This window comes from Taeniopygia guttata, chromosome 29 (assembly GCF_048771995.1).
Source record: "Taeniopygia guttata chromosome 29, bTaeGut7.mat, whole genome shotgun sequence".
Lineage (NCBI taxonomy): Eukaryota > Metazoa > Chordata > Aves > Passeriformes > Estrildidae > Taeniopygia > Taeniopygia guttata.
Window position 1 is genome coordinate 2,514,306 of NC_133054.1, and position 25,381 is coordinate 2,539,686.

Here is a 25,381-nt window from a genome sequence, read left to right on the forward strand (position 1 = left end):
TAGCAGTGCAGTGCAAGTAAAGGGCTGGGCCTGTAAGGCAAGGCAAGGTAGAGGTAGGCAAGGGAAAGAGAATAAGGAGGAGTAATGCAATGACGGGAAAAAGGAGGAGGAAAATCAAGGTAGGGTATGAGTGAGCAGTGCAATGCAAGATAAGGGAATCGTGAGATGGGCAATGGAAAGACACAGAGGGTTCAGTAAAGCAAGAGCAGGGATGGTCAGGCATGGCAAAAATATTTGGGGTAGAGTAAAAAAGGCAAGACAAGACAAAGCAGGAGTAGGCAAGGAAGTGAGATTCAAGAGAAGGAGGCAACAGAAGGCAAGGCCAGGGAAAATAGCAGAAGAAAAGTCAAGGTAGGGGATGGGTGAGCAAGGTAATGCAAGGCAATGAAGTCACAGGAAAGACAAGGGAAAGACATGAGAGATCAGTAAGGCAATACATAGCTGGAGAAGGCAAGGCAAGGGACGAGAAGGATGTGAATGACAAAATAAAGCAAGGACGGTGTAAAATGGGCAAGGCAAGGCAACAGAAATACCTTGCATGCCTATCCCCACCTTGACATAGCTAAATATATCTTCCCTGCCCTTCCATTTTCTAGCTTTCCCCTTCTGAGTCCTGCCAACCTTGCCCACTCTAACCTGGCACTGCTTCACTGACCCCTGCGTATCTTTTCCTTGTCCTTCCTACCACTCCATTCCCTTTCATTGCCTTGCTTCCCCATCCTTCACCTTCATCTCCCTACCCCTTTCTTCCCTAGCCTTGCTTTGCCTTGTCTTTTTGACTTGCCTTGCCTTTTCTACTCTCCCTGCCTTGTCTTAGCAACCCCCTTTTGTCTTTCCCTTGTCCTTCCTTCAACTCCACTGCCTTCCATTGCCTTCCTCTCGCAACCACAACCTTGAACTTCCTATCCCTTTGTTTCTATGAATTATATAAAATATCAGTAAGTTCCACAATGTATCTAAGCAGCTGTATGTGTGCAGATATATTTATGTCTAATGCTGACAATAGACCACTTAAAATATAGCGATATATGAACAGGATTGCTTAAAACTGAAAAAAAAATTCAGGTTTCCTTTGATGGGGAAGAAAAATGTATCCAAAATACACCCTCCTTTCCAAATGCAATATTTAAGTTCACATTAAGCAAGGGCTTTACAATTACCTGCAACATCTTTGTATTGAGGTGAACCCCATCAGTTTGATCTTTTTGCCTTTTTATTTCCTCTTGGCACAAAACCCCCAGCTGAAGGGAGTTATTTGGGTGTCCTAGGGAGTAATGTAATTTTCTCCTGTGCACAGTCTTTAAGAGAACATGTAAGAAAGAAATGCCTTCAGTAAAGAATATACTGTGAGTCATAAAAAGGAAGAAGTAAACCACAAACATCTTCTATAAAGGTATTCAGAAACACAAAGAAAATGGAGCTACTTCTTGACTGTCTGGATATAAGCTTTGCACTGCAAGATGCACCAAATTGCCTCTCTGCTGGCCTCTGGTCTCACTTTGGGATTTATTTTCAACAAAAAAAATCATCTCTTCTACCACATGGTAAGTCAAGTATTTTGTATATCTCTATATTTGTAATTTTTACCTAATTTTTAATACTCAAGACACAATCTGAAAGACACTCTAGCATTTTCTGTGTAATCTCCATTACGATTCTGTTCTCAGTTCTGATATTACTTGATAAAATATGCCTTTTTTATGAATGATGGTAAATACAGTATTTCATTATCCTTATATCACAGTTCTTACAAAGGAGTGCACCCATACAGTAGGATCTGTCTGGCCATACTACAAGGTCACAGCCCTCACAGAGCTGACAGGCAAGTGTAAGATGACAGGCAGAGCTGAGATTAGAAAGAGGCAGTGCTGGAAGTGCTGGAAGCTGGGAGAGAAGGGACAGAGTTCCACAAAATACAAAGCTTCCAAGAGAACTAAGCAGGCTAACTGCAAATACAAAAAACTGTATCTGTCATCAGCTCAGCAGAGAGTGATGAAGCAAACAGTGAGAATGAGAAAATCAAAATTTTAGCAATCTGATGCACTTACCATGGGTTACACTACAAAGCATTCCAATATACACATACCTTCACATCCCCCCAGTCTTTCAGCTGCCTATTGAAGAGATGCTGAATATGACCAGTACAAGAGCTGAGCTTCTGCTCATGTTCTTTTAAAAGACTTTCCACGACCAGTTGGGAAACAGAAGAGAGCTCCTCCTCAAACCACTTCAGCTGATCCTGAAATTCTTTTTGGAAAAGACATGGTGTGCATGCGATACAAACAGCCTGGAATTTCCTCTCACAGAGATTGTGTCCCTGACATTCCTTTTTCTAGGTGCAATGCTTTGAGAAACATACACCTGCTCAAAAATGTGACTTTGGCTCAATTACCAGTAAAGTCAACTAGAGTTTTTCCACTGAGTGTGATGGATTACGACAATGTTGTAATTCTTGGTCACTGCAATTTTCAGCTTCCATACTGAAAAATTACATACATAAGAAAATGCAAGTCTTAACTGAATGAATTTACCTCTAAGACAGAAATTGTAGGAATCATCTGTCTGCCTTTGGTATGACAGAAGTTTCACTCTGAGCATTTCTGCCCAGTGTTCAAATGTGTCTGGCAGATCTTCAAGCATTCCCATATGAGGATTCTTCTTTTCTCCACAGAACTCCTGCAGAAGGGAAAGACAAACCAGAAAAAAATGTTGATAACACATTTAAACATGCCACATCTAGGTATATAACAGTAGGAGAAGAAAGGAAAATTTTTGGACAGTCTGCCAAATATTGAAAGAATCAAATTATTTCTCTGACACGGGAGTACACCTATGAAAAGTAAAATTGACTAAAGAAAATGACATTTCCTTACCTCACCAAGGCAGAGCAAGGTGTTGTTACCATTCCAAAGAATATTCATAATAATCCCCTTAAAAGTACTGAAAACCAAAAAACATTTACAATTTTAAAATATTATCACACTGTTAAATGATCACACTGGCAATATTCACTATTTTTCAAGTATTTTGTTCAGGTTAATTTTAGTATTTTTCCGAATGCCTAAGAACCTTCCCCCACATTAGCACAGATTCTCTTCAGATGCAGCCAGGATAAGGGGCTATTGTAATCGCTCACTGGAGAGCACTGCCATATCACTGTCACAAAAAAGCAATCTTAGCCAAATTCCTGTGCCCAAAGACCTTACCATGCATTTTAGATAAAGCAAAAATATTTCACAGTGGGTCTAGCTGTTTGCTGGAATTATTTTGGAACAATATGGAATAAAATTCCCAAATGCTTAAACATCTTAAGCATTAATTTGAATAGTTTTTTATGGCATGTACAAAATATCTTAGTTCTACAGACTACAGCTGCACATATCAACAATATGAAACTTTTCTTACAGAAGAGGAATGGAACCTGTTTGCTCCTTGTTTATTCCCATTAATGGAATACTGAGTACAAGAATGAAGATATAAAATGTATGTCTTCTTAGGTGTGAAAATAATTGAAAAAGAGGCTATTTTGCATTTCCCACCCATTTATAAATGTACAGAATGGCTCCAGTGAGACCCCCACTTCAGACATCAGAGAGAATGAACCAGATGCCATACATCTTCACTATTATTACACTGCAAAAAGGAACTGTTCTGGAAGTACTTTGACCTATAATAGCAAGGCTAAATTCAAAAGTCAATGGTGAACTCTACAGGTCACAATGATAGACAGATAGATACATACATAGAGGGTTTTTACAGATTAACTTCTTGTTCTGGAATTATACAACTTACTCAGACTTTGTAGGCTTCTTTCCAAATATCTGGGATCTTTCCTCCTTGGTAAGAGATTTTCTGCCTTTTTCACTGGAAAGGAAAAACATTAGTTTGTAACTATCCACAAGTGTTTTCCTTCTCTGGCTGATGATTTGAGCTAGTCAGTCATACGACAGACATGAATCTGAGGAAAAATTAGAAAAAAACCTAACTCTAGAACTACTATTCTATGTGTCCTGGTTGTGGGCCAGGACAGGGTTAATTCATGCAGTAGCCAGTGGCCAGGATCTGGAGGTTATTCTTACCACCTCTCATCATTGTGGGGGTGGCTGGAAGGGTCTCTGCTGTTGGGGAATGTGGTGGCAGTCTCAGGGGTTTCCTCATGGGGAGCATTCACACGTGAATCACTTGCCTCTCTTGTACACTTCGCTATTAACATTGCTGCTGTTACTATTAGTTTTTTTTTTTTTATCTCATTGCTGTTTCTAGTAAATTGTTCTTATCTCAACTTTATCTTCACCTTTCGTGCCTCCAGTTTTCCCCTCCAGCTGCTGCAGGGAAAGGGGAGGGAGCAAGCAGTGCACAGTTTGGAGTGTTTTGTTAGGAGCACAAAATTTGGGAATACCATTCCCAAACCAGGACAATACAAAGATAGTATTTTGATGGAAAAAGATTCTCAGAATTCTCTTCTAAACTCTCCGTTGTTCAAAATTTTTTGTTGTTTTCACTATTACAGTAGCTCAATTCATTAATCTGCGGACTAAGCTGAAAACAAACTATTTAGACACAAAATTAAGCCACAGTGATTTAAGGGTTAGTCTATATTTCAACAACTTCAAAATACAAAACAGCAGCAGATGAAGGAGAAAAAAAAAATATTTTTCCAGTCAAAATGCAGGGGAAAAAAACCCCACAAAGCTGATCATGTGGACATTAACAGGTAAGAGATTCCAAGTAATAAGCAGTAGATGGAAAGAAGGCTATACAAATAAGCAGTAAGAATCTTTCAATGAACAAAGTTTAGGGAAATTTTTGCATAGGAATTTCTAAAGTGGAATTCCTCCTTTTAGGGCTCTCACCTTTTTTTTCTCTTGGTTCCATCCCGAGATGACCCCTTGCTAGTAGACTTCTGAGAATATACATCAGATAACTTCTTCTATACTGGGGGAAGAACTGCTTATAGTTAACAAGGAAAGAAGAATATTGCCTAAATGCCAACTGAAGTGCTTTTTATGAGTACATATATTTTGTATTCTTATTTCTATAACATTTCCTAACAATATGGAGGGGACAACTACAGGAACGATCATTTCTGTCAGACAGGCCTGAAGTAACCCAGAAGTGGCTACAGCTGTAAAGGTTGCTGGGGCATGAGTCCCAGGAATGTCACAGAAAGTTCATGGTAAAGGGAGGAGATTTTAAGCAGATTGGAGGCAGGTGAAGAAGGAGAATGATTGGGCTGCATTCATAGTATTGGTGGTCATGGGGACTTGCACATGTGGAAGAGATTGAGGGTAGCTTTGGAAATGGCTGGGAGAGTCAAGGTCTGCAGAAGAGAGATGAGGAAATGGGAACACTAGGTAGGGAGCATCTGGGGTTACCTCTGTGCTCACCTTTGAGTAGATGATGATACACTGTGAGAAGGATCCCTGATTCCCTATATACATCATGATTTCTGCTCTGCTTCTTTTCTCAACACCATCTCCCTTCTGCTATCACAAACACAGGGACTCTTTATAACATTATTATCTCATTCTACAGTTTTTATTGCTTTAGGAGCCCAAAATCATCTTTATCTAAGTAAAGATGTCCAGGGAAAGAGTTGAGAAACACAACTATTTCAGCGTTCCTAGCATAGAAGTCACTGGCCTGGACCATGCTAGACCTGTGCAGTAAAATGTCAGGAACTAAAATTTAGATGAAAACAAAGTATTAAAAGAAATACAGGCACACCTGGATTCTTTTTCCCCCAATTTAGGTCTTGGTATTTTTTTGATGGATCAAATCTGAAAAAAAAAAAAAATAAAGAGCTAAGTACTACTGCATATCCTGCCATTTTATGTTCTATACTGTATTATATATAGCAAACTAGGAAAGTTCTCTATCCCTATCATGTGCTAAGTGAGTTAAATTTCTGAGACCGTATTTAACAGCTAGGGTTACTTTTACAACTGACAGTGTATATAGAAGTAATTTCATAGGACTGATTGATTTCATAGGACTGGAATTTTGGATTTTCTACAACCAAAACTACATTAAATACTATTTACAAATCAAACATTTATCACACTCTTCATTTTACACATTGTATATACAGTCAACTATGGAGCAGGTAATCACCTTTAACTAAAATAAGGCTCTAGAAGATAATAATTAAATACCTAAAATTTATCATTGTATGCTAGATGTCACTGACAAAGGGGTATTTTTGGCTATGAGAAATCTTGGTTTTAAAAAGAAAGCAGTCTCAGCTAGAATAATTTTTAAACTTAGACTGATTAGTGTGGGAATCCAGGGCTTCCCTCTGGCTGCCCTGGAGGGCCTGGGACCCTGGCAGGGGTCAGGAACCCCCTGTACAGAGCCCCGAGAGACACTGTCTGTGATCTCTGTCCATGGAGAGGAGTTTTCAATCTTACAGGATGAATTACAAGCTCTGAGTGTTTGATAAGAGTAATAATTAAATGTGACACGGGTGCAAAAGTAAAATTTTAGGTTTCTAGATTAGGGGTTCAGAGGGGACAAGATGGAGGAATTGGGTGTGTCTTGTCCTTTTCCTCCTTCTTCATGCCCTCCATGTTTCACTGTGGTGTTGGCATTTTTCTGTTGATTTAGGCTGGGGACACACTGTTCAACGTAGATGATAGATATTGGCACATTATTGTAAATATAGCACACTTAGTTTCTGCTATATAATGTTTGTAACATCCCACTGGGGGCAGAGCCCTGCACAGTGCCCTGCAGGACAGAGCTGCGGCAGGGCAGCAGAACTTGTTATAGATAAGCATGAATAAACAACCTTGAAACCAGCACAGACGAATTATGGCTTCTTTGGCAACAGGGCAGAAAGAGAGACTTTCTACAATCTCGGAATCACCAATACCCACAGATTCCGACAGATTAGAAAATATCTAGTAGTATTACCTATGACCAATCTATTCACTAGTTCTGGGCCAAGAAAAAATAAATAATGATTTGGACAGAAAAATACCTTCAGGCAAACAAGTACTTACCCAGCTAAATTTTCAATAACTTTTATTGCCAAATCATTAAATATTGATGTATTCATTCCACTTGGATTCAACAAAGGGAATTTGTCAGGATCCAGTCCCATCACCATCCTTTTGCTGTCATCTCCGAGACTCTCTTTTGGAACAGCAGGAGCAATGAAATCTTGTAACATCCCATTCGTGTCAGGAGTGGTGAAGGCCTCCTGAAATGGGAAGAAAAATGAAACCCTGTAGACCATATGACAGGCAGTTGGTGAAAGCATTCCATGTAATAACTGACTACTAGAGCAGATTTTTGAAACAGACAATCAGGCTGAAATAAATTTTTTGTCATTCTAACAGCAATGTTGTTACAGCTTTTCAGCTCTAAAACACTTCAAAGCAGTTAAGAGTAGGTTCACATAATCATCATAAACAGTATTTAAGGATATACTCTTAAACCAATGGTCCACTGAGATTACAAAATAAAGACAGACTTTTCAGAAAAGGGAGGAAAGAAAACACAACCTGTTTGATAAAAACAAAATCCCTTCAGGACACAACTGGGATTTTTAAAAAAATAATTTCAAGAAACCTGTGAAACATGTCCCTCTGAATAGTGCTACACCTTGAAAACAAACACTTGTGAAAAACTGAGCAACTCATTGCAATGCCATGTGTCTCTTCAGCATTTTGTAAACTTGGTGATTTACTCAGCCTCTTAAAAAGGCTGTCCTAATGTTACAGTGTCTTTGACATCTCAGCATAATGCAGATTCTTTTTTAATTTGAGAATTCAAAGCACAAATTCTGAAAAGCCATTAAAACATGTACATATGAAAATTCTCTCAACATTAAATAAAATACAGAGAATGTGAGTGTTATCTTACAGTGGCACATGGCATCTTTGGTTTTACGACAAAGCAATCAAGATACTTGCTCCTCTTTTTCAGCTCTTCCAACACTTCTTTGGCAAAAGCATACAACTCTTCAGAAGTTAAAGCCTGAAAGATATGATAATACAGATGGTATTTACTAAACTGACTGTTCCAACCTTTTCAAACATGCTGATACTTGCAAACAATATTATTTGCCTTTGTTCTGTCACCAGTTTATGTACACATATATGGAAGCAATGAGATTGTAAAGGAGGCTGAGGTTTTGGTTTGGCAAACAGGAAAACAGGTACCGACTGTCCAAAAAGGACTGTTGTGGTTTTAAACCCAGCTGGAAATGAAGCATCACACAGCTCAACCCTCCTTCTCTCCCTCCATGCCCTGGTGGAATGGGGAGGAGGATCAAAGGAAAGCTTTTATGTCTTTTATGTTGAGGTAAGAGTTTAATAATTGAAAGTAAAGTGAAATACAATGATAATAGTGAATAATAATGAAGATAATAAAAAGTGAAAAACAAGTGATGCACAATACCACTGCTCACCACCTGCTGACCAATGCCAGATGCCCTCCTTGGCCCTTCCAGTTAACTCTCCCAGTTTATAGACTGGACATGACATTCCATGGGTGGGAATATCCCTTTTTTGGCCAATTTAGGTCACCTGTCTCAGCTATGCTCCCTCCCTGTTTCCATTGTGAACCTCCTCAGTGACAGAGCAGGAGACAAGGAAGAAAAATGTCTTTGACTTAGGATAAACAGGACTTAGCAAAAACTGAGTTATCAATACAATTCTTATTATGAATCCAAAACACAGCACTGTAACAGCTACTGAGAAGAAATTAACTCTATCCCAGCTGAATCCAAGACAAGGACCTTTCTGAGCAAAAATTCTGTGTTTCTGCCCAGCCCCAAATACGAAGAAACATAAATCTTCCTCCAAAATATTAGTTTATACCAAATTAATAACAATTAATAACAAGTCAAATTAAATACCATGTCGTGCTGATTAGAAGTTACTTCTTTATCTGCAGTAGAATGAACATAAGCATCTCTCTTCTGCTGGAGCTTTTCCAGGTAAGACTTTAATGTGACTGACTGCAAATTGGAATTCGCTACCTAAAGCAAAAGCAAACTTTAAGAAACAGGAGAAGTCCCCATTCACAGGAATTTCAGAGGTTCTACTTTCAAGCCATTTGAACCACTGGTTAAAAATCCCCAGTACCCCCAGAGGAGAAGATGAAAACAGTAATTCACAAAAGCAGCTGCACCACACAAAAATATTGGTGAATTCAGATGTACATACTCAATGTATTGCAAGGCCGTAGTGTTCCAGCACAGCTGCAGCAGTATTAAAAATAAACTTTTCAGTGGATAGTGACAGAAAGCAGGTTTTAAATTAACATAAAAAATTAGGTAATATTTGTCCACTATGAATTCAGCCAAAATCTCCTCAAAGGTATAAAAGAAAATTATTATCTTGAATTTAAGCAAAGTTCTGATGTTTCTCTTTGTACCTCTGATTTGATTTGCTGTCGTAGCTTTCTCAAATATTGATGGACCTTCTCCATAAAGGCTCGACTCAGAGACAGAGAAACAAACTTTTTTCCAGACTGTTTGAAAAGTTCAGTAGCCTTTAAGAATGTCAGAAACAAAAGACAAGATAATTTTTCACTTTTAAAAACTTAATTGATAGAACTTGCCATCCTACTAATTTTTTCCATCATGTAATTGCCAAACAGGACAGACTTACAGTTCTAATCTGAAAGCAGGCCGACTGCAAATCACATCAAATAGGTCAATAGAAAACATCATTTTATAACGTAATTCTGCATACCTGCTCCAAGAAGCTCGATTTTATTTTCTCCACATCTGTCTTGATTGAACTTTCAAAGGAGTCAATTTGCTTACTTTCTTCCTGAAGACACTCGTTGAAAAACTTTACCTCCTCAGATGCAAAGTCACCACTCTCTGAAAATAATCTGAAAGCAAACATATAAACAATTGCCTGAGAGTCATTTCACTCCAAGACCATTCTAGCTAAACAGCCCTGAAACAACACAATAATTGTGGTTTAACAAGATACATTTCTTTTTTTAAATAGGAAACTAGATGAATAACAAAAAAAACTTTACTTTTACTGTTCTGCCTATGCAACAAACACCGATTCCCATAACTAGGTCACCATTTATAAACAACACTTTCATGAAATCTATATACCTGCAACTTTTGAGAAAACCCACATTTGAATCCTTTAATTTTCCTAAAGCTTGCTCCAAGTGCTGCTGGTAACTTCTCACAGTAACACTGATCCATTCCAGATGGTTGTGGAGCTCTGATTCCAGATTCCTGCTGGAAGAAGCTGACCTAACAGCAAATAATAAAAGACAGGGAAACATGTCTGAAGAGGAACACACATGATGATTCAGCGATTGCTGGCTGTAAAGACATGAAAAATATTGAGGACTCAAAAGTGAGTTATGACTCTCTAAGCAACTCCCCGATCTGGGATGGTTTGGATGAACCCATGGAAGGTATCAGCAACAGCTGATACTATTGGGCATTTTTCTTCAAAAACAGTTAGTTAACTGATATTACTGCGCACGTTCAGATAAAATCTAAACAGATTCAACATCTTTTCTACTTAAAGAGTGCCAGCACTTTGAAAAGAGATGAAAATCTCCATGTGTTCAGTCCTGATTTTAGTTTCATCAGGGAAAGAGAATGGAATTCTTTACATGTTTTCAACTTTTATGAAGTAGTCTTCATTGAAGAGCAATGACATATAAAACAGGTTCAGAATGCAAATCATAAACATCTCAGACAGCAATCAAGAGTATTTAACTGGGGAGACTCACAGCAACAGCAGTGGCACACTTACTGTTCAGTCACAGGAGCGTGGAGCAAGTCATACTCCAAGTTACGGACTCGGGAATTAAAGTTTGTGTTGAGGTTATTTAGGTGATCTGAAAATCGGAGGAATTCAGCCTTCTCCTTTCTCAGGCCTTCTGCCAGCACTGCACAGTGGCGCTCAAGGTGCTCTTTGTGAAGTGACAGCTCCTCTGAGAAGAAAGGAAGTTTATAATAGAGAAATTATTTCCTCTTTGCTGTGAACTATCACAATGCTCAGTTAACCCGTGATCAGCAGCAGCAGCAAAATAAACAAAGCCAGACCTCATAGTAGCTAAAACATACAGATTAAATACATTCAATTTGGTTTCTTTGACTTTTCTCCTGTGACAGACATATGTCCTTAACAGCTCCTAATCCATTCAAACCATAAATGTCTCTTGTTTGCTCTAAGCATTCTTTTTCCTTTATTTTTGGTCATTGCTGACATCTCCATTATCCCTCTGTTCTCAGTCTTGTAACAAAACTAAAGGTAGTATTTTTCAATGGAAAATACACTTTTCCTGGTTTTGTAAGGGAAAGAAGAAAATCAGTTTTGGTCTCTCTTCTGGAATGATAGCTGTATAAATCAAGAGCCAGCCAATCATCTCAAGAAAGCTACCAGAAGAAGCACCTGTCCTCTCTGCAGAAAAAGGGAATTTGTAAAATTATTTGCCTGTTTTTCAAAAGTAGAATTTTAAACTTAAGTATTCAAGACCAACAAACCTGTCTAAAATATTTTTTTCTCACCATAAAAACCTGACACTTCCCATGCAAAAAGGGTTTTCATTAGAGGATGCTCTGTAGCTGCTCAGTGATATTTCACAGAGTCAAATCTTCCCTCTCATGTTTTCAGAAGCTTGGCCCTGATATTTGGCTCTCTCAACTTGCTAATTTCTTTTTCTGCAACACTTTTATAATATTTTTTGTACACCACAAACTCTTGTTAAATAATTTCAAGGTGGATGAGAATTCACAAACATTTACAAAAGAATTTTAATGTCTTCCCAGTTGTTAATCAATGTACTGCTGTCTATTTTTCCAAAAATAACACAGTATAAACCAGGAAGAGCTATAGAAAAGAAATGTCATTTAAAAAATATCTAACATAATATACTGGGAATTCATAGACAGTGAATTGCTTTCTGTGTCCTCTATTACAGAGTCAACTACTGCTGAAACAGATTTTGGCCCACTTAGGACCATCTCTGAATGAAGAAATGTGATGCTCAGAATACAAAAAAAATGTCAATACCAGCTCGAGCATTGCAGATGCTCTGTATCTCCTCCTGCTTTTGTTGATGCAACTTAAGATGCAGCATAAGTATTGAATTCAGCTCTTCTTTCTTGGCAGCTACAGAGGCATAGGAGTTGGACAAGGATTCTGCAAACCATTCCTCCAAGTGTTCAAAAAAGCAGAGGCGAATCCTATGATTGAAAAATAAATAATAAAGTAAGGAATAGTAAATAATAAATAAGAATTTATTGAATATATTATTTCTAAGAATTTAACTTCTGGCTATAGGAAGGTACAGTTTCAGTACCATTTGCACAATATTGGTAGAGTTTTTGAGCTAGCTGCTTAGTACTGAGTACCAGGCATTTTACCTTCATGGCAGGGAATCTGGGCAAATTACTTGTCTTTCTGTAATATGTTTTCTGACTAAATAATTTTCCCTAAAATATTAATGTTCTGTAAAGGTAAATGTTTTTGTGGTACTTGATAGCCATGGATACAAAACAATAAAAACATTTTATCATATTTGTATCAATTTAAAACATGGAATAACATAATAATTGTACAATCATAATTTTATAATTGAAAATCTAACTATATAAATATCTGATTATATAACAGTAATTAGATAACTTTTGCCTCTCTAGTCTAATGTTTCTTCTAAGCAGCTGAAATTTGTCTATCACATAAAGAGAAAGAAAGAACAGAAATTGTTCTCAGCTCACCTTTTTTTCAGTTCAACAAACACGGCTTCTGTGAGAAGTACATATTCCAGGTACATAGGAAGTGATTCTTCTTTTTCATATTTTGTAAAATAACTCTCTGTGATGTCAGTCTTTCCTGCCTCTTCAACTCTAAGAACAGTATAAGTGTTTCCACTAGCAGTGGCAATTTCAGCACTTTCTGCCTCGCTGCTCTTGGACACTGACTGGGAAAATTATTGGAAATTGTCACATTACTTTTAAAGGTACCAGCACAGAATCAACAGTGCACCAGCTAGTGTAGGAATCCTGAGGATATTTAGAATAATGTTCTCATTCTCAATTTGGACATTTAGAATAATGTTCTCATTCTCAATTTGGACATTTACACAGTGCTGGCAATATTTATATTTTTATATATTTATATGCCAGCAAGACACAGGCAGAGTTGACAAGGTTTTAAAAAGTTTTTGTTAATGCAACAAATTAATGGAAACTGAAAAATTAATACTTAGGTACAAATACTTAGCTTAAAACCACAGGCTGAGAACACTGTGATGAAAGACAGATGAAAAAAAAATTATGCAAAGGGTTTCTATAAGGGTAAAAGATTGAAAAGAATGGTTGTGAACTGTTTTATACACTCAATTTTCCCATAAAAGGATCTGTGCGCTTTGTAAGCAAACTAAGAAAAAAATTACTTTCTACTGATTCTCAGCAAAAAGACTTCCTATTTCTCCTTAATTTGGACAAGACTGCCTTCACCTTCAAATTTATTCTCTTGCTCACTTACCTGTGTAATGCTTAGTCCCTGTTCTGCATGCTCATTTTCTTCACTTTTATGAGGCATACTCTCCTCATCTTCTTCTTCCTCTGTTTCTTCAATTTCCTGTGCCAAGATCACCTGTTTCTCTGTTAGCTTTTTTCCTCCAGCTGATTTTTGACAACTGTCCCCATCTTCTGGCACCAGCTGACAGAGGTGATCGTCCTGCTCTGCTCTGGGCTGGGATGTCCTTGCCTCGAGCCCTGGGGGTAATTTTGATTGCCACAATGTCAGAAAGACCTAAAGCTATTAGAGAAATGTCCAAAGGAGGGACACAGAGATAGTGAAGGGTCAGGAGGGGAAACCATACAAGAAGTGGCTGAAGGCATTTGGTTCTGCTGTAGGAGACTGAGGTCACACCTCACTGGCGGCTGCAGCTCCTCTCAGGGGCAGTGAAGGGGCAGCTCTGATCTCTGTGACAGGGACAGGACTCGGGGAATGGCTGGAGCTGTGCCAGGGGAGGATTAGTCTGGAGATTAGGAAAAGGTTCTTTCCTCAGAGGGTGGCCAGGTACTGCCCAGGCTCCCCAGGGAATGGGCACAGCCCCAAAGCTGCCAGAGTTCCAGGAGAGTTTGGACAATGCTCTCAGGGATACACAGGGTGAGATTGTTGGGGTGTCTGGGCAGGGCCAAGAGTTGGACTTTCACAATCCCTATTGGTCCCTTCCAACTCAGGATACTCTGATTTTCCTCTCTTTGCACGATGCTCTCAGCTTGCTGCTCCACCATATGTTCACCTTCTGAAGCCTCGACTACTTATTTACAGTTAAAGCAGAGTTCTTCTGGTTACAATCCAAAGAAATACAGATTGAAAAACAACCAAGCAGAAATACCTGTTTGGACTGTTCAGGTATTATTTTGATCTTGAACTGTGGAGTCTATTGTGTCTTGCAAGTTCTAAAAGCAAAACAACAACAAAAAACACCCACCACAGCATTTTAAAATATAGATTTGCTTTCTTCTAAAAAATCCATATCCCTTCTCAAATATATCTATTTCAGTAAGATAGGCTAGTCTTGAAAAGATCACTCACTATCTAAAGAACCTGTAACACTCAAATCAATTGCTGAAAATCTGTTACCTTGTAGTTTTCTGTTCAAAAGCCAAGTGAATTTGCTAAAATTCTGTTTGTAACAAGGACAGAGTTAAAAGTGCGGGACTGAGAAATGTTTTGGTTTCCCTCTGCTCTCTCTACCAAAAGCACTTTATTCAATGGCTGAAACAGTACTTTATGTAATCTGAATTTCAAAGGTAATGTAAATTTTCTCTAAAGTGAAAAAGTAATACACCAGTAGGGTTTTAAACCAGAAGAAATTTTCTTTTTTACCTGTTTGAAGATTTCCTTCACATTAAAATGCTGGCTGATGGATATACTATAAGAAATCAACTCCCACGAAATAGCTTTTGGATAAGCCATTACTTTATTCATTACAATCTACTTGAATGTCTCATTCCTGTCAAATTGAAGATCACTGTTTAAGAGATTAAAATATTAGAAATAAAATTAAGTGTGACTACAGTGCCCTTAAATCTAATTTTTTTTTGATAAATCTCATAAAACCTTTAGGCTAAACAATGTCATTGATCTGTTTATACTGAATACAATCACATCCTGGCTTGTTAGATATTAGTTCATTACAAATAAATAAATGCACAAAGGTTAAGAAATATTTCCAATAAAGCCTTTTACATCCTTCCTTTTGGATGGGGAACTGTTCAAACTCTGCTTACGTAAGAGAGGTCAAGTTACTGTCTTTCTTGTTAGTTCTACACTGTGCTCAGCTGTGACTGAGCCTTTCTGGTTTATTTTCATTTTGAAAATAAAAACTAATGGTTCAAGCTGAGTCTAGATTCAAGAAAAATCGGTGTTTACACTTGTTTTCATTTACATTTGCTTTGTCTTCTAAACAAAGATAACTATGGGGAATTTAGGTATGTATTCAGATAGGTTACATTGTATTTTCACTTGGTCTGTTGCCTCCGGCTTTTTAAAAATTGTATGAATGATTCTTAAGAGTATCAAACCACCACAATCCCACTATAAGGTGTGTAAGACTGCCCCTCATGTCCATATTGCTCTTCTAATGTGCCTCTGATCTAACAGGCAGAAAAGACCCCTGGGTGTGAGAACAGAGCTGTTTCCTCTCGGGTTTCACACCTGCTGCTAAAATGTTTAGCAAAAAGAGCAGTATTGTACCAATTTTTATATGGTTTTTAAGGTTGCAAATGCCTAATCACGAGAAGGATAACAGAGAGCTTACCAAAATTAAATACTTTGGCTACTTAAAGATCTTAGTCCCTGCAACTTTGAATGAGATCAAGTCTGTGAGTGCAGACGTGATGGTGCAGACCAACTTTTGATTCCTGTGATTCAAGAACCTGAACTACTTTTACCTTCTGAATAAGGCATGGATGTGATGGTATGCACAGGAATACTGATGTGGTATGGTTTTTGAATTATAGCAGTCTTTCTTCATCCCATTCTTAAACTGTGGGTATTATTTGCCTTAACCTTGTTCAATATGTGCATTATTTTATATTCTTACATGAAGTGAAACACTCTTTTTTCCATACCTTCACACAACAGCATAAACAAGGCCTAAGTAGTACAACCAATGTTAAAATATGCTTTACTTTTATACAAAGTTCATACCTAGTTCTAATTTGATCTAGAGAAGAAAGGGCATTCTCCAAATATTCCTTCAGCTCTTCTTCACAGCTTGCCATTTTCATTTTTTCCAAAATTGTATCCAGATCATCTTTCATCACCTAAGGCCACATTAAAAAGCTAATAAAAACGGTTTAGTATATACTAAAATCTCCATAACTATTTAGGATTCAAGTAATTTGATTATGAATGTATATTCCACACCAAGACCTTAGCAAAACTTATCACCTGTGAAGATCTTCCTTGATAATGAACAGCTCTGACACAGCCACCCCAAGCTGGCTGTTGTAGCTATGAGAATTTGGCATCCAACCGGACTCCATACCTGCACAAGATCTCATAATAGCAACTTACAGCCACTTTGTACAGAAAGCAGCAGTGATCTTTAACACTTTTGCCATATCAAGAATAAGACAGGACTGTCCATTCAGTGTGAATCAAGCATTTAGCAAAAATGCACTTGACGGAATGAAACTTAAAAGTAGAAATTCCAATATAAAAGTCAGATATTTCTAGCAGCTGTTTTGAATTCCAGAGAGTTCTTTGTATTAAGAAGACTTTTCTCTACATTATCCCACATCATTGTTTTTTGTTTATACCTGTATTATGTCATCCTGTTCCAATCTGTATTTATCTACTTTTTCCTCAAGTACATCTTCCTGCTGTGACAGTTTGAGTAGATGGACATCCCACAGACCCATGGCCTCCTGAACACAGCTGTACAAGCCTTGACAATGCTGCTCATGCCATTTAGCCATCTCCTTAAAATCGCTCTAAAGAAAAACATTCCAGTGAACAACTCATTTTTAAACTGCTGGAAGGTGAAAGGAATGAATAAGAGGATATGTAACATGGGAAAAGGCTGCATGGAACTATACAAATGGTGTTCAATATTGTGTCTTCTATATGGTGACTAAAAAAAAATCCAAGTAAACTGGGTAAGAATGTGGATTTTTATTCTACAAGCTGAGAGTATCAAAACTTCTGTTTATTCTGACATGGCAAAGCACTGAATCATATTCTACAATTTATCTCTTTAGGAACAACTGCGATGTCATTTTTATGTATAGAATCACAACATTTGGGAGATCATTTAAATCTGTTCCTCTGCCTTCAGACAGACTGGGCCATACGTCATTCATACCTAGCATATGTATTTCAGATATAAATGATAATAAAAATGCAATATATTACAAACAATAAACACAGTAATTATGAACTCTTTCATGTGAAACTCTTCCACACCAAACCTTGTTTCTTTGTAGTGTTTAGTCACACTATGGAGCTCTTTCTAATGTGACATCAATAGCCTACAATGTAGAAGGCATTGCAGATAGGAGCACAGAAATAACAGACTAATGCCAAGAAGATAAAAGCAAATGTAATTTACATACATCCATGTGCTCCAGTTCTTCTTCAAACCTGTGTTTTAGTTTCTCAGTCATCTGAAGCATGTTGGAATGTACAATTTCAACATCTTCTACTGTGCAAATGTTCTTATCCAACAGGGTCATCTAAATGAAAAGAATAGCAAATTATTGACATGCATGACTTTCAGAAAGCATGACTAAACTTAGTGTTTCTTCTCTTGTGATGGACAGAGAAAGACTCAGCCTCCTATATCCCACATTTGTTTACTAAACACTACAACTCAGCTGGATACAGAAGGAGAAACTGAGACAGAGAGCAAGACAGATTTGCCAAGATAGATTTAGCACAAAGGCTGAAGGTCCTTACATTCTCCACATAAACACAGGACAGAACCCCCTTCATTACTGGCATTTGTTACAGCTTTTACACATTTCAAGTACAAATACCAAACACTACTGTGAAACTAAATGGATGGTTACTTTTTGAACTGAGTAAGACGGAGGTTAAAAACTAATTTCACTTGTTATCTCAGTGTTTGGTGGATCCTCAAACACATTTTACTGTAATGGCACACTGTACCACGGCTATCACACCCAAAACTGGGACACTCACCTTGCAGGTCTGCACTTTTTCCTGACATTTGCCCTACACCAGCTCATACTGGACACGCAATTTCTCCACAAACTCTGCACTATGGGTGTCTGAATGGTATGGAACAGACCACAGTCAACATTCTGTATTTCACAGTGCAGTGTGAAAAGGAAACATGACAAGAGGCCATGTGCTGAATCTCAGCAGAGGGAACAGATCCCAGCAGTGTCACACATCTGTGTGACACTAACAACCAATCAAATAAGATGCTTTAATACACAGCCCTTTATAATCATGCTTAGAAGTAGCAAGTTATTTACAATTGCTACCAGCTTCTTTGCTACCATACAGGCTACAAACATCACAACAAGACGTGCTCTGGAGCAAGAGAAGGCAGGCACACAGAGGGAAGGCACCCTACAGGACATAGAGAAAGGAAGTACCTCCAGTATTTCTTCCCCTCTTCTTCTCCAAGAGTTAAAAAGGAGTATATTTTTGTATGATTGAAAACTGCTCCATGTCAAAATTAAACTTTTATTTCCCCAGATTAATTCTAACCAAGCCAGTTCCTGCTAGATGTGACCATGTACAAGTGTTTGTACCAGCCAAAGGAAAGTGATGTCACAGGCAGCTTCTTTGGGTCTTACTGCCAGCTCAAAGCAACTGAGAAGGCGGGATGGAACAAAGAATAGAGCAAACGTGCACTTTCAAAGCAACTGTATGCCTCATCATTGCCCAGGAAAAAAGAAAGTATTGCTTGAATTCCAGACTGTTTGTATGATTTCCCAACTTACCTATACTTGTGTTTAAATTCTCCAGAGTTCTGTACCATTCATTTAAGTCAGATTTTGTATGTGTTGGAGGCAGCAAGGCACTATCAAAGTAGTAAACAAGAGTCAGGTATTCTAAAATACAAACCAGTCACGTGTATATAAAACTATTAAAAAATACAAAATTATGAATCAGAGCATCCATGCTACTGTGCTTTATTTTATTTACAGCCATCTTGCAATGAAAATCAACCAAAGAGACTGTTGTTGTTCAAGGCCAACTGTTTACTACCCAACAAGGAACTGTTATCTACCTTGCTCCCAACATCCACTGTAAAAAAACTCCCTGTAAATACAGTAATGCATTGCACCCAAAAATGCTTTTTGTGTTCAGGATGGATATTCAAACACAGCAGTGTCAGATTTCTATCCATATTCCTCTCTGAATTTATTACACAAATTAAACCCCTTGGAGAAAAAACCACCAACTTCTAGTTCCCCACCCATCTTTGTCTGCCCAGTTCTACCAGTTTCAAATGTCAGTAATATTTACTTTTGCATTCCTGCATTTTTAGCCCACAATCACCACTTCTTTAGTGTAGCTGGTGCAGTGAAAATCAAGAATGCTTTTCCATTAAAAAGAGCTGTAGAAAAATAGGGTTTGACCCTGTCTTACTGCTGAATTTAACAATCACACACTGACAGAAAGCAAAGTGCATTTTGTAGCCAAGCTCCTCACATTAACTCCAGCAAGAACTGTTTTCCTTTATACTATATCCTCTTCTGCCATACCCAATATGCTGCGAAACCCTCAGTCTCTGTTCACCAAGTACAATTTGCTCCTTAATCGTATTTTCCATTTCCACAGCTGGGGGATTCTGTACTTCTTCACTTGCCATAAATTCTCTGCAGGATGGAAAAAAGATACATATAATGGAAACATGATATCAAACATGATATCATACATGATATGTATAAAGAAAAAATAACTTTTTTTAACTTGTGGTTTTATAGAAACCACAAGTGAACACTAGTCACTTTGTGTTATTCATTGTCCAAAATAAGATTGCAAAACTTCTGACCTGAAGCTCTGAATAACACAGTTCTTTTGGATGAGCTTCCAGTCCTTGACTCTCTCTTGCCACTTCAGTTGATGCAATTTTTCTTTCTCAAGCTCCAATTTCATTAGATTAAAGAGCAGCTTGGCAGTTGCCCTCTCATTACCCAGCAATGCTCTGTTTATATTCTGCATATTAAAAAAAAAAAAAAAAACCAAAACTAGGAGTAGAAGCAGCATACAACATGCAAAAACGAACAAAAAAATATATCTTCTACAGAAAATGAGGTGAAAAAAGAATACAAATTATTACAAATACCCTGCAAAGTAGAAATCTCTCTATATTTCAGTGATTGATAGGCAGAAAAAATTAATTTCAGCTAGGAAAAAAGACATTCTAGGAATATTCAGACTGCTATCTGTTCCAGGTAAAACATTTACCATTGCCTTATTGTTTATGAGCTTGTGAACATCAGCTGCCAAGAAGAAGGAAATTTCCTCCAGTTTCACTGTATACTTGGTCAGTACCTCTGTTATCTGCGCAATAAAAGAATAAAGAAAAGAAACAACAAAACGTTAACTCAAATATCAGTATCCCAAATTAAAAAACTACATGAACAAGAGAATTTTTTCCATTAAAATTAATTCCATTCGATTCATTAATTATTCATTAATTAAAACTATTAAAGTGAATTAAAATTAATTGGATGACACACAGATTGAGAAGTAAATTTTAAAATATTAATCTTAGTTACTTTAAAGACTAACTTTTTCAGTAATTCATAAAAACAGTAACTAAAACATTCTACTTTGCTACTACTCAGCTGATTGCTCTTTAATACCTGTGATAATTGAGTGCTCTGCAGACTGGCCATAACATGAATTTAAAAATCTAACTAAATTCCTTTCAAATATCTGAAGGGAATCCACCAGTGCCTGTTTTGAGTGAACACAAAATTAAAGCAAATGTGTTCATCTCTGAAATTTATCATAACTAATCCAACAGAAAGGTTACTGGTGGTACTCTTGGACCTATTCATCGTACCTGAATTACAAAAAGAGAAGCAACTGGCACTGGTAGAACAAACAGCTCTTCTTTGCCTACAAGGACAGTGCAGCAAGCTCTTCCACAGTCTATTTTTTTAATCCAAACATTTCCTATGATGTCCAATGACTTTTACAGGTTAGGCTGAAGACTACAAAACTGCAACATGTCTGCTAGCGACATCCAGACAACCCAAACTAAAATCAAGCTAGGTCATGTCTAAGCTCCTTCTCAACTGCAGAATGGTTATGTCCCCCCCCAAAAATAACAGACCAAATCAAAGTTTGACCTACACAACCCTCCAGGGAAATAAAAGCAGCTCGTATATTCCTTGCACCTTTAGCATAAGTAATTGTGAAAGAAACACCTTCAAACTAGGAAAAAAAGTAGCTTCTCCTGATTATGTGGGTATAAAATGAATAGTTTATTGGGGAAAAGAAAGCAATCACCACACAACAGAACTACAGGCAGACCTCTGACTCCTTTGGAAACAAGCTACTCTTTGCTCTGCACCCAGCATTGTATCAGCAAATACCAATCTTATGCTTAAGTAACAGTTATTAAGACTGCAGCTCACTTTCATGGCTCGACTCCTTTCAGTCTCCTTTAGGGATGCATCCATTGCCCTGATACACTTCCTTCTGTTTGAGGACTCCTCGTGTATCATATTCCAGAGTTCTTCCAAACCCTGCAATAAAAATCTACTTTCAATTTCACTGAAAAGTCAAAACACATAAAAGAAAATTTAAAAAGTAAAAACCCAACAATTTTGGACTCCAGCAAGCCATAAGAAGACGCTACGCAGAGCAGATACAAGTAACTGCAGTTGAGCCAATGCTGAGTTGCCTTACTTCAAATGAGAAGGCTTCCAAAGCCATGTCAGATGCAATCTTTTCAAACAGAAGTTTACTCTTTTCATCTGATTTCATCACTTGAAGCTGAAGGAGTTCTTGAAGATTCAAAACAGAGGCTGCCATCCCCTGTAACAGCAGGTCAGTGTGATCATTTGAATCTTGGGCCCTGACCTTAGAAGAGCTCCAGACTGGATAAAAAACTCCTGCCTTACCCTGCCAATGCAGCCCAGCTCCCGCTGCATTCCCATCACTGCTCTATCGTGATGCTTTTGCCGCCGTTCTGCCAGGTTCTTCCATGTACTGCTGCCTGTTTCCTCAGGAACTGCCAAGGAAGAAATGAGGATTCTATAGCCTGGAACTGTTGCGGCAGAACATGGGATGCATGAACAGTAAATGCCAAAATCGACACTATGACCGCTGTAGTTTGTGCAGCTTTCACAGTGTGCAACATCTTTCCAAGGGAAGTGCAATCTTAGCAAATGCAGGTTAAAAATACTAGGGCATATTTTAAACTTCTGATTTTCAGAAGGATAACAGCATAGAACTATCAATTAAGCTCAGGTACGATATAAAAAATTTGCAACATTTCTGGAATGAGATCTGATTACATCAGAACTGGAATTTATCATCTAAACATAACCTGTGATTGACCAACAATTTCACAACTGTCTTTTTTTTTTCTATTAGAAGCCTCGTCATCTTCAAAATTACCTACATAGCATCAAAAATGTGTCAGGCCATTTCCCAAGCTTGATTTTTGTTACCTTGCAGGAGAAAGAGTACCAACGTGGGTGTAACCAAACTGTGTACTCTACTCCCCTCTACCTCATTTTATGATGACCTGCTAATGATGGGTGGTTTTCAGCACACCTGACCACCAGGATAAAAGTGTTAAAATGAGAGAGGCAAGCCCTGCAAGGTGAGGTGGTATTTCTTTATCCTTAAAATGATTCAGCTGGGGAAGCAGCTGCACCATCTATCCAGCGAGGGTCATCTGTGCTAATGGGCCATAATGAACTGATTATGCAGTAGCAGAATGGGAAGCTGAAACGACTATCATGTACTCCAAAAATATTCTAGCATTCATGGGATTACATCATTCCATTCCATGATGAAGCTCCCTGCACTGAGGGATGTACCACATGAACTCCACTGTATATAATTCAGGCAGTCTGGGGACTTGGGACACCACCACCACTGGATATCCAGAGGAGGATCTGAACTTCCACAGGGCCACCCGTTGTGGCAGCACATTTCTCCCTCTCTCAGGATTTTTCATAGAGGTGCACAGAGAGAAATTAAAGAGAAAATAATTTCTATTTCTGCTCCTTGTTTTTCTCATGTGGAATGTGTTCAGAGAATTGTTTACCTAGGGTGATTGCTTGATTGGATTCTGGTGAGGATGGTTTGAGCCTGATGGCCAATCCAACCCACCTGGGGCTGGACTCTCCAGAGAGGGTGACGAGTTGTGTTAGAGATATAGAGTTAGAGAAAGTAATATGTGGTTTTAGTATCTTCCTTTATATAGTATATTAATGTATTTTAGCACAGTTATAATAAAGAAATCATTCAGCCTTCTGAATTGAGTCAGACATCATAATTTCTTCCCATTGGGTTCGCCTGCATTTACAATAACCCATTCTGACAGGACTGCAACCACTGCAACCCTGACCAATAGGGTGCCAGGTGGTACTCTGTGGTTTTAAACCCCTTTTGCTGTATCATTGCATTTGCTGTAATCTTTCTATTAAATTGTAACTCCAGTTTGAAATCTCTCACAAGGTAACAGCTAAACCTGTTACATGTACCACATTTCCTGTGACTGTAAATTGAAATAGATGACATTAAGGGAAACCAGTTTTACCAACTACATCGGGCAGGCCCCTGACTTCCTCAGCTGAACTTGCACCTACTTTTCCCCATGCCTCTGGAAAAGTTGTAGATTGTCTGAAACAGAAAGAGAATAAAGCTTCAATTTGTATTAAAAATGCACCAGAAGAAGGACTAACATAATAGTATAATACACTTTAATTGGCAAAATTTAACATTAAAGTGAACATAAGTATCATTCTAACTTTAAAGAATATAATTCAAAGAATCAAAGTTGCCTCTTCTGAGATGAATTGAAGTCTGGGTAGATCCCAATTCTAAATCTATTAAGATGGCATTACAGCAATATATGCTAGATTTAGAACATGTAAACTACAGAGACTTACAGAATAGCTCTAAAAGGTAAAAAACCTAGGAACTCTTAAGGAGACACTGGCAAGAAATGTGGAAATAGCCTTTATCTGCCCAGTGCTTTTCCCAACAGCTTGGGCACTGTGCTTGTCCTTGGGGTCAGTGAGAATCCCTGTATTGCTATTCAGCAGCTGGATCAGGGTGAAAAAGGATGGATGCATTAACTCCATTCTTGTTCATTACATTATCTTACTGCATCATCATGTAAGCCATTTACTTGGAAATACAGCCTAAAAAATATTTGTCAGACTGGGTGTATATCTAGATTGCTAAGAGCAAAGACAATTTCTTTTTAAAAGGAAAACCATACAATATGTCTGCCATTGCAAATATTAGTCTGGTAGCCTGCACTTCAACAGGCAGCAAGCAGTTCATTACACTAAATTTACATGTGGTGAGGAGACAATCTGTTACAAGTCCTTAGTGCTATGAGCAAGAATACACCAGTATATAATTCCCAGTGAAAATCTGTCCATTTCATTCCTTTAGTTAAGAACATATAATTGGGGTTTTATGCTTCTGTTCCCTACCTGTCTGACTGTGGCTTTTTTGTGAAGTCACTGATGGGTGTTGTTCCAACACATTTCTGCTGATTACTCATCAGAAATGGCATGGCATCAGCAAACATTTCTGAATGCCTATTTAAAGGGAGCTTTTTACTCTTCTTAGAGGACTTTGTCTTCTTCTTTCCTTCATCCAAAAGGTGGGCTAAGTGAGCCTTCAAAGAACCATAATCTCAACAATTAGAATTCCTTCAAACCTACTGAATGGAGAACTGGGACAAAATAATGAATGAAAAATAGTAGGGGAAACACAGCAGAAGAGAAAGGTAAAACAATGAACCCTACATACCACACACATAACCATTTTCATCTAAGGCTATTTTCAAAATGAGAAAAAAAGAAAAAGGATAATCTTTTCCTCAGAGAGGAAAAGTGGACAAACTGGATGGTGTTGCCTTGCTTACAGTTACCAAAAAAGTAAAGAGCAGAGTGAGAAATGCCTGAATCTGGATAACTATGCCTTTAAATGTTTTACTGCTGTGTTATGATTCTGCCTTCAGTTAATATAACCTGATATACAACAAAGAGATGGGAACACATGTACATGCACAGGAGAGCATATGCTGGAGATAACACATTCATTTTTTACTAAAACAAACCAAAACCAGAAACTATGAAAATGACCTGGGGCATTTCAACAGCCAGAAAACTGACTAACACAACAAATTCCTTTGGCTTTTCCTCAGTCCTTTGCTTTTTTTT

General features: G+C 37.9%; 1 pseudogene; it reads right to left on the reverse strand.

The window, feature by feature from the left end:
- Positions 1-283: 283 nt before the first annotated feature.
- Positions 284-25,218, reverse strand: LOC140680249 (coiled-coil domain-containing protein 180-like; annotated as a pseudogene).
- Between the last annotated feature and the right edge of the window lie 163 nt (positions 25,219-25,381).